We start from the raw sequence: 11,252 nt of genomic DNA on the forward strand, positions 1-11,252 counted from the left end.
ACAAGCTTGAATGTTAAAAAGAAAAAAAAAATGATTAAAAATAAATAAATTAATGTAAAAATAATTTAAATTGTCTTAGAGTAATTTAAAAAGATGCTTCAAAGCAATTATTTCAATTTTGAAATAAAATTAAATTAATACTAGACCTTTAGGCCTGCTCTTCTTTCTTGACATCACATACATAACACTCACACACACAACTTATGTACGCATGGAGGTATATATACATACATACACACATATATGAATGTATATACATATATACACACATATACATATAAACATACATGTGTATTGCACACACAAACATACATAGGATGCCTGGCACTACCTTTGATTTTGCATGCCAGAATCTTATATTTATATAATATGTTACATTTGCCAAAGTGCTTTCAGTCTTCTCTTTGTCATTATTTCTCACTAAAGAAGCTGCATGAATGGAGTGGTAAATTTGTGGCCAATGAAACAAGAATTCTTGGGTGTGACTTCTAACATTGCTGTAGACTATGTGACACTGGGCAAATTACTCAACATTTTGTATTTAAGGTTTCTAACTATGAAATGGCAATAATAAAAGTACCCATGTTCTATGTTTATTACATTAATTGGGCTAAAAAATATATATATATATGTGTATATATAAGTATATATATGTGTGTATATATATTAGTATATATATGTGTATATAAGTATATATATGTGTGTATATATATGTATATATATATTATATATATATAGAGAGAGGAAGAGGGAGTACTCAAAATAGGATCACTTAAATAAACCTTAGTTCCATAAACTTTGACTGTTACAGTCAATGTTATAACATTGCTATAACTACCAAAGCTATAACTTGCTGTGGTAGGTAGGTGTGATATGATTATCCTTGTTTTATCAATAAAGAGCCTGGTTGGGAGCTAGTTATTATGAACTTGGTCACTTGGCAATATATGACTCTACAGTTAGGAATAAAAAAGGGAGCAACTTGTAAGAAAGCATTTGAAATACAAAAAGAAAGAAAATGAGGCATCTCTATTGATGTTGAAAATATAGTATTTATAGAAAAATCAAGAAGGTAACCCAGCGGATTTGAAAACTAAGCCACTTCACTGTACATATTGGAATTGTTAGCCTTCACATGTCTAGAGGGGGGTGAAGCAGCTGGGACCGCGAGCACAGCTGCATGTTGGCAGACCCCAGGCTGCACACAGCCCTGCAGAACTCCTCTTGGTCCAGTTCTCCAAACCTCACTGCTGCCTCGAAGGCAGAAGGAATTCTCAGGATGATGGACCTTGGCTGTTGATAGTGTCGGTTTGATATGTTTACATCCTGCACACCCCTGATGGTTCCTGTTGTTTGTATAAAACCACACTAATGAAGAAGGATCCTGACATTGGTTGGCAAGTACGGGACAGCCTAGAGGGAAAAACATGGCGGAGAGCCAGCTCAGAGCCCCTCAGCTGCGGCCTACTCTGTGCCTGTGCCTGCACTGAAGAATGAGAATTCGGAATCACAACTGGGAAGGCTGAAAAATGTGTTTCTATCTCTATTTTCCTCTCAGGTATGGCTGGAGACCAGAAAACACCAAGAGTATACACTTTCAGACAGACAACACCATTTGCTGATATCCAGAAATGGCTGAATTCAGAGTCACAACCAGATCCTATTTCTGTTTTCTCTCTGCTTAATTTTATAAAGGATAAGACATTTTCTGGGTATTTCTATTGATTGCTTTGCCATTTTATACATTAACATTTCCAAAAGAAAAGGTTATTTTAAAAGTTTTCATAACAAATTTGTATGATAAGTACCAGGTGAAACAAAAATAAATAGGTTGTGTTTTGAAGCACTTCTATTGTTTAGTAAAAAATATAGTTGGTCTTTTACACAATTTTTTAGTGCAGAGCTTCAAAAACCTTTGACATTTCCTAAGTAATAGGAGTGTCTTGTTATGCTAATGAGGTGACTTGTGGGACCCCCTAACTAGTGTCCCTGTGGGAGGCTGTTTGCCAGAAAAACCAACCACATGATGAGAATGTTTTAACTTTTGGCGTTACCTCCAGACCTCCAATGTGGGAAGACGCAGGAGGAGCAAGGGATTCAGTTCAACCACCAATGGCCAATGACTCAATCAATGATGCCTGCATCATGAAGCCTCAACAGAAACTCTTGAACAATGAGGTTTGAGAAGTTTCTGCGTCTGTGACCATATCAATGGCCTGGGAGGCTGGCACACTCACAGAGGGCATGGAAGTGCTGCGCACCCCTCCCCATACATTTCCCTATACATCTTTTCCTTTTGGCTGTTTGTGAGTTGTATTCTTTTTTGTTGTTGTTGTTTTTGAGATGGGGGTCTTGCTCTGTTGCCAGGCTGGAGTGCAATCGTGCGATCTCAGCTCACTGCAGCCTCCGCCTCCCAGGTTCAAGTGATTCTCCTGCTTCAGCCTCCTGTGTAGCTGGGACTATAGGTGTGCACCACCACACGCAGCTAATTCTTGTATTTTTAATAGAGACAGGGTTTCACCATGTTGGCCAGATAATCTCAATCTCTTGACCTCATGATCCACCTGCCTTGGCCTCCCAAACTGCTGAGATTATAGACGTGAGCCACCACACCCGGCCAAGTTGTATTCTTTATAACAAAACTGTAATCTTAAATATAGCACTTCACTTTCCCAAGTTCTGTGAATTGTTCTAGTGAATTATTGAACTTTAGGGTGAAATGTTTTGGGAACCCCAAATATGCAGTCTTTTGGAAAAAAAGTGAAGGTAACTTGGAGATACCGAAAACCTGCAACCGAAGTCTGAAGTAGGAGCAGTTTTGTGGGACTGAGCCCTTAACCTGTAGGGTCTCCACTAACCCTGGATACTTCATATCAGAATTGAAGGACTTTGTCTTTAACTTGTAGGATCTGTACTAACTTCAGGTTAAACTGAATTGTAGGACATCCCTTTGCTGTCAGACAGTTGTTGTGGAGAAGATGCAATTTTTAAGATATTTTGATATGTTAAAAGAACATTGAAAATAAGAAAAATACATTGAATTTTTAAAAATTATTGATTCACTCTGAAAATCTTTGCTTGGGGACATCACAGGGACTTATGCTATTTTGTACACACTTTAGGAAATCATTTGATAAAAACTGCTTCCATATACTTAATATTCTGTGTCTACCCTATGTTAGGCACTTGTGAATAAAGCAAGAGGAATAAAATGTTTAAATGCAGGTGGACCCTTTATTGTTTTATTTACCATCACAGCATTCCCAGACCTCTCCTTGCTTCTATTTCTAGTTTTCCCTTGAGGTCTTAGTTCTTTAGAATTCTTTAGAAACCCAATTCTAAAATCCCTGAGTTGGCAAAAATTATAATGAATCCATTGGTTTTGAAGTAGGTGTAAGAGGGCTTGAGGGCTACTTATTTACTATTTTTCTTAAGTGATCTTGAAACAAGCCAGGGCCTGGATCAAGTTTTGCCAACACAAATCATCAGAGATCAGTCACTGAACATACAAGAATGAGGCAGTTTGTTAAGTGAACATGTTTATTTCAAGGAGAGAACTCTTCTCCAGCACCAATCGTTACTAGCCAGAAATCCAGGCCAAATGTGGGCACCTCTTCTAATTTTTAAGAGAGGCAGAAATTCTATGTAAAATCTTACTTTTTTTTCTAAGTTTAGTTAAAAAAGATTATGTGTGTGGACAATAAAATTAAATAAAAAAAAAGGATGTCTGTCATTTGAATTTGGGCCACCATCTGTGGTTTGCAAAGATTTTCTCTTGGAATAAAAGACTGTTCATAATGTGGCCCCTGACTCTTCTTCAGCCATATTGCTAAAAGTCCAACCTATTTATACTCTTTTTTTTTTGAGACTGAGTATCACTCTGTCACCCAGGCCGGGGTGCAGTGGCATGATCTTCACTCACTGCAATCTCCGCCTCCCAGGTTCAAGCACTTTTCCTGCCTCAGCCTCCCAAGTAGCTGAGATTACAGGAGCCCGCCACCACTAATTTTTTGTATTTTTAGTAGAGACGAGGTTTCACTGTGTTAGCCAGGATAGTCTCGATCTCCTGACCTTGTGATCCACCTGCCTCGGCCTCCCGAAGTGCTGGGAATACAGGCATGAGCCACCGTGCCCAGCCCCAACCTATTTATACTCTTGATCTTACTGAATTACCTATACTTCTACCTGTATTTTTTTTCTTTATTTTTCTTGGCTGCTTCTTGGGCTCTCCTAACATCTAATGACCTACTACATTTGTAAATAATTTTCTCAAACGCCATTTCCTTTGTGAAACTTTGGCTAACTCATTCTTGTTGTGCCTCCATGATAAGCTTTGCCACTTCCTCTTTGTACAGCAATCATACATTAAAATGTTTCTATCATTGTCTCATAGCTTATACTGAATGTGTAGTTTTGAACAGCGATCTTTCTGTAATGGACTATGTGACAATACCAACAATGCCTGGTACATAATTGAAATGTAATCATTTTAAATGAATGGATGAATCAAAGAAGAGGGATATAATGATCAGTTAAATAGTCCACCATTGCCTTGATATAAGCTTGACCTCCTTAGCCTGCCACATGAAATCCTTTTTGTATGATGATCAACAAGAAGATAATTTTTTTGGAGTCTCTGCCCTTGACCCGCTGTATAAACTTGTGTAAGATAATGAACGCTTTTCGTTTATTATTATTATCAATTTTCTTGCCTGTGAAATAATGATAATAGATGCCTTGTAGTATTGTTTTAAATGTTTAATTAAATAATAGAAGTAGTACTTCTACCACAGTAGCTGCCACAGAGGGAGTTCAAGTCTTGATTTTCTACCTGCTACTTTATCATCAGCCCAAGCTTATGCTATTTGCCAGTATGAGTCCTCAATACAACAATTACTCAGCTATATTGAATTTCCCTGTTGTTACCACACAGTGTATTTACACACATGGATTTCTACATGCTGGTTCTTCCATCTGGAATATGCTCCATCCCTTTTCCAACTGGTGAAGTCCTACTTGTCCTTCAAGGTTTACTTCAAATTCTGTCTTTCTTTCAACTCCCAGGGAGAGTTAGCTCTTCTGTACCTTTGGGTTAGCACCAGGACACAGCTTGGTACATAATAGGTGGATAATAAACATCAGTTTATCATATTACTTTCTTTCAAATTCTGAGTTATCCAAGGGTAAAGAGAATGCTTCATTTCTTTTGGAACTCTTTTGCCTTCCAAAGTCTCTGGGAAGATGTCATGTATAAATATACATCTGATGAATGGATGAGTGAAACCAAATGGGGCTTTGGGAACTGAATGGTAAGATTATGGCTACTCTTGCCAGGCAGCACATTTTGTGTTCCTGGGAAGTTCTCTAGAGAATTAAATCCTACACAGCTTTGTACTTACCAGTAGACATAATCCCTTGTTTACTAGCAAAAATATTTGTAGTTTCACTCAAAGGTATTATATTTGTGATTATAAATCAAGAAATTGTAGGCCTTACTTTCTGTATTATACTGGACTTATATGACTATAATCTGTAAGGTAGGTATCCAAAGTTAAGCACACTTTCCATTTCTGATAATACCTATTGAAAAAGAAAATAGGTCTAAAAACAATGTGTTCAATCCTGAATGTGTATTTCCTAAATGACTGAGAAAATTATCTTTTTATTTGAACATAAACACACACAAACACACATACATACAAGATTCTTGAAATATGCAATTATATCCCAATTGTGCTCTGTAACGTGAACTGGCAAAAAAAGAAATGTCAAAGTCACTTCCCACAGTTAACAACTTAAATATAGAGTTTTCTTTCTTTTTTTTTTTTTTTGAGACAGAGTCTCACTCTTGTCACCCAGGCTAGAGTGCAGCAGTGCAATCTAGGCTCACTGCAACCTCCACCTCCAGGGTTCAAGCGATTCTCCTTCCTCAGCCTCCCAAGTAGCTGAGATTACAGGTGCCTGCCACCATGCCCAGCTAATTTTTGTATTTTTAGTAGAGACAGTGTTTCACCATGTTGGCCAGGCTGATCTGGAACTCCTGACCTCCAGTGATCCGCCCACCTTGGCTTCCCAAGGTGCTGGGATTAGACATGAGCTACTGCACCTGGCCAACTTAAACATAGAATTTTCTACAACTTTATCATACGGTCTTATTTATGTTGCTCAAAGTTTCTAGTTTTTTTAAGTTTCAGGGTCATGTGCCTTCAGTGTCAGCATAGCAATCCTTTGATCCACATGTATGTTGGTATTTTAATCCTTACTAGGCTCCCCTGCACACCACTTCCCAAGTATTTCTGGGGCTGTCTCTGGGATGATTACGCATCCAAAAAATCTGACGTTGCTGTCATATGGATCCAGACATCTAGGTGTTTTGTTTATATCACTGCTCTACTCCTGAAGGACATCTGTAATTACCTTTTGCCTGGTTTCTTCTTTCTGTTTATCTGTGCCACTTCTTTTCAAGTCTGGAATATCTCAAGGCAGAGTTAAGAACAGGTCACAAAGGACAAGAAGATTTCACACATCTGAGGATAACAGAAGGGAATTAGAAGGCATGAAATCAAACCTTCTATTGACTACTAAAATGCCTTTTGCTAGAGGTATAGGTCATCCTCTTTCTAAAAGTGACTCTTACCAGCCACCCTTCCACTTTGCCTAGTAGTTGTCATGTCTGGTAGAGAGGTAAGCTTTTCCCTGACACATGTGCCTCTAACTATGCCCCCTTACCCAGAGTTTGTGCTCTCCTTTCCCACTTCTCTGAGGACCAATGAGAATAGGAAAATATACTTTCCTTATTTTTTTCCTCAATTAAAATCTGTCTTAGGGAAAAGCAAATCTTTTCCATTAAAAAATTAATTGCATCTTTTCTAAAAATTATCCAATTCAGAAGATAAGTTTTATCTTCCTTGGATAAATAAATGACTCATTTAAGTTGCTTACCACTCATTTCTCTAAAACAATGTCTTAACTCAATTTCACAGATGACTCCATACCTTTGTTTAGAACAACTAAAAAGTTGCTTCAGTTTTAAGAAGCAGTTTTAGCCCCACCATCACTGCCCACGTCTCTGCCCTTCCAAATCGTAAGCCTTCCAACACTGTGGTTCGTATTAAGTTACATAATCCTATTAAACTCCTATAATTTATATTTAATAGGGAGAGACAATCAATTACACATCTGAATCAATGAGGAAAGATACAGCAGAGTCATTCTAATGTTTACTGCTACATGAAAATAAGAGTTCTATTTTATTAGAAATACAAAATGAGAAAGTTAAATATTCTCTTGTTTCTTATTATAACATTATTTTGAAAAGTACAATGCAATGATTTTACATACTCTTCCAATGATTTCTAATGAGACTATACTTTTTGTGGATTTTTCCAGAAGAATTCCAAATGTGCTACCCTCCATGTAGTTTTATTTGAAAAACCCCCTTGGAAATTAACAATAAGGCACTGACTGGAGCTGAATTTGCAAATGTTTTAGGAAGAAACTTTATCTCAGACTACCCTTGATGTATCAAAATATTTAAAGCAATTGGCAAAGGCAGTGAGCAATTCACTCTCAGGCACATGAATATCACAGAGAGAGGGCTGAACGTTCAGGTGAGTTTTGCTAAAGGCAATAACTGTAAGTCAGATGTTTGCTCCATAGTTTCTAATTACAGTTTGTAATTCCTGGAGGTTCAAACTCTGATAACCCCCTATTTCTAGGCAATGAGCTAAATGGCTTTGGAAATGGTATTATAGTGAGATTGAAAACTGGAGCTATTAATATATGTTTGTGTGTTATTTATGAAAAAGCTAATAGAAATATGATGAGAAATTACAAATAGCAATAATAAAATATGGCATTACTATATCATAAAATTTTATCATATTGTTGATTTGCATGTATTATCTTTGAAAATGAATGTTAAACATTATGTGATTTAAAATCAGTTGCACAGCTGTCACTTGTGTATTAAAATATGGGACTGACAGCAGAATCCAAGAAACACCTGTTTCTGTTCACATCATTTCTCCAGGATAATTATATAATTTAATCATTAAAATTCCAATTCTGAAACACTAGATAACACAAAAAAACATGGAGAAAAATACAAATACAAGATTCCTCTTTTTAAGTAAAGATTCTATTCATTATAAAAATAATCCATGTTTCCTTCAAGAGAACTAGAAAAATTTAGAAATACAAAAAGAAGAAAATTCAGAAATAAAGTTCAAAATTTGAAGCATTTCATAACCATAACATTTCTGCTTCATTGTTTGCATTTGCATGTCTATGGCATATTTTGTTTGATAATGAACAATTTATAGACAGGGTTTTGGATAAGGGGCAATACAATGGTTATTAATCTATTTTACTTTTAAAGATCATAAAATATCTCTGGTCATTTAACATTTATTTTTAAAACCTTCAAATTATTTCAAAATTCCTTAGATTTTGTGGAGGGGAAAAAATATTTTTCTTCATAACTTTTCTGGTAAAACAACTACATTTACGATTCTAGAAATGTATCAAAAAGAAGATGTATTTGCAGTTCTAAGCTTTGCCCTGGGGCTGTAGAAACCACTCTATAAAGTGTAATTCAAGTGAATTTTGAAAAGTTGAACATCACAAAACATACAAGTAGACCTAACACATTTTATACCTAGACATTGCTGATCTTGGCTTCTTAATTTTTTTTTAGACAACTTCATGATAATTAAGTACAATTTAAAAACCCTTTCCATTATCTTTGCCTTTAATTATCTCAGAATATTTCTGTATTATCTTATAATTTAAAATACAAAAAGAATTGTCATTAATTGATGGAGTATAACCTTAATTATGTTATCTTCAAATATTTTGCATTGGAGAGGACAAGTCTGGCATAAAACAATCTTTGATTCTTTTTTCTTGCTTCTATGTAGTTACTTTTTAAAATGTTTCATATTTTTGTAACTAAAACCATTTTTTCAGTACCTATAAAGGTGTGGTTTCTTGTTATTGATTTCTTAGTACTGTGTTTAAAACTCTTTTATCTGAATCTATGTACTCATCCCCTTTCCTCTCATTCAAGAGCAATCCCTTCATTTTTATTTTTAAGGTTTTTTTATTTATTGCTTTTATAGTTTCTAAAATGTTTCTTTTTAAAACACTTCTATTGCAAACATCTCTCATCTGTCCATCTATATCCATTTATTTACTTATTTTATTATATATTTTGAATGAGATTTTCAAATTTGTGCTATTTATAAATAATATTCTTTTCTTCTGTGAATATATGCCTTTTTGCAAGAAGAGTTTATTTTTATTACATCCTTAAATTAGTTTTTCCTATTTAAAAAATTTAAAGTATTCAACTTTTTCATCTCATGAATTTTTTTTTATGTTCTGAGTATATTTTATGGGGAACAAATAATCTTACAACCTTTTGATATTTTCAGTTTTCTAAATTTTTTAATGGCTCTTGCAATAGGTGAGTTTTAAGAAGTCTTCTTCAGTTTTCAGTTGTGTGTTTGAACCACTCTAAACCTTTTAAACAGAAATCATTTATCATCACTCATGAGTCTATGGTTGCCTGTGGGTATTATCTGATATAGAACGGGATTGACTGGAGTATATTGGGATTTATTGTATTTGTGACTAATTGGCTGGCTCTGACTTACTTTTCTCGTGGTGATCACAGATATGCAAGAGGGAAAGCTAAAGCACACAAGTCCTCTTAGACCCAAGCTCAGAAGTGATACACCGTCTCTTTCAACTCATTCTATTGGCCAAATAATCAGGTGGGGAATTACACTTTCATCCAGAGCAAAGTCAAAGGGTGGAAAAATACATTCTGCCTTTATGCAATGCATTTGAAAGTTGCATGGCAGAGGGCATGTGTATAATGTAAGGTGAAAAATTTGAGTAAATAATGAAGTCTACCAAGAGTCTTAACTTTATTTAAAAATTCTTATGCAGTTTTCTTTTCCTTAAAGTACACCTATGAGTGTTACTTCTTTTTCTTTTTAAAATTTATCTTTGATCAAAATATAATGTAACCAGATTAAATGGTTATAATAGACATGTTGTGTTAATTGGCCTTAGCTACAGTCAGTGTCTAATGCATTCATGTAATGTGGCTTAGTGGAACTGAATTGCAATTGTTGCCATTCTTCCTTACCTGGCTCTCTGTCTCTCAAGATAGATGGAGTTCCTGTGATATTCTAGAGCCGGAATATTCTTCTTCTAGGACTTTTGCTGTTGTCTTCCTGCTTAAACTATGTTTAAGAACAGCATCTTCCAGAATGTAACGTACCTCCACTATCTCTCTGTGCTTCCTACCTACTCATAACATTACCCTTTGCTCTTTTGTTTTCTATGACTTTCACATTTAAAGCAGATATAAGAAAAGATATATTGTTAGAAAAATTAAAAGAATAAGAAAACTACCCAAGGTTCTATCTTAAGATAATTAGAAATTGCAAAGAAAGTGGCAGATATGCAGAAATTTTGCATTCTGAATTCAAAATGAACTTAAATGGAACAAGATGAAAGGTTTTTCTATATATGTTAAACAGGTAGTCTCTCTAGCTGCTCAGCATGGCTCAATACTATCCAATACTTCATAGGATTTATCTTTGGAGACTAATATTTGACTGAATTTTTCAATCGTAGCTTTAGCCATAATTGTGAATTATCATCTTTTCCAGTGTCCTCATAGGAATTATATATGTAATTTGAGAGTGCCTATGTAAAAGGCTATTTTCCAAACACTATTTTAAAACAGTAGTCAAAATCCATAAAGGCATTAAGTTCTGACTGGCTGAAGAGAGCTTAATTATTTCACTAGCATATTCAGAGACACTTGAGTGGTATGCTTCTTAAAGGTACGGAAAATGCTCTCCCTGTCCCTAATATTTCCTGACAGTTCACAGTAATGTCCATGAAAAATCATATTAAGACCTACCAGTACAAAACTATCATTAAAGCATGAACAAATTTACTATAGAGATCATCTTTGAATGATGGGTGAGGTGGGGGGCAAAGAGTGGATATCATCTCCGGGCAATGAGCAGTCTAATAGTTTGCATAGCAACTGGTAAGGTTGGGGTATATTCAGTCTATAACCATGTTAAATTGTTAAAATATCTCTACATATAAAAAAAAGAGTAAGATTATGAGGTTTCTTATGGTCTCTACCATGTGGCTAGAATGTAGGTATTTTAATGGTCTGGACTACCATTGGATCTGTTCTAGGTCAGGATAACACAACA

At 35.3% G+C, this 11,252-nt stretch overlaps 1 long non-coding RNA gene across 1 annotated transcript in view; it reads left to right on the top strand.

The window, feature by feature from the left end:
• The window catches only part of LOC129458121 (uncharacterized), a 461,791-nt gene extending 460,128 nt beyond the window's left edge, over window positions 1-1,663 (top strand). Inside the window, exon 4 of the long non-coding RNA XR_010114835.1 lies at window positions 1,559-1,663. This is a non-coding gene — a long non-coding RNA (uncharacterized lncRNA). The remainder of the gene's footprint in view (window positions 1-1,558) is intronic.
• Window positions 1,664-11,252: the final 9,589 nt, after the last annotated feature.

This window comes from Symphalangus syndactylus, chromosome 1, assembly GCF_028878055.3.
Source record: "Symphalangus syndactylus isolate Jambi chromosome 1, NHGRI_mSymSyn1-v2.1_pri, whole genome shotgun sequence".
NCBI lineage: Eukaryota > Metazoa > Chordata > Mammalia > Primates > Hylobatidae > Symphalangus > Symphalangus syndactylus.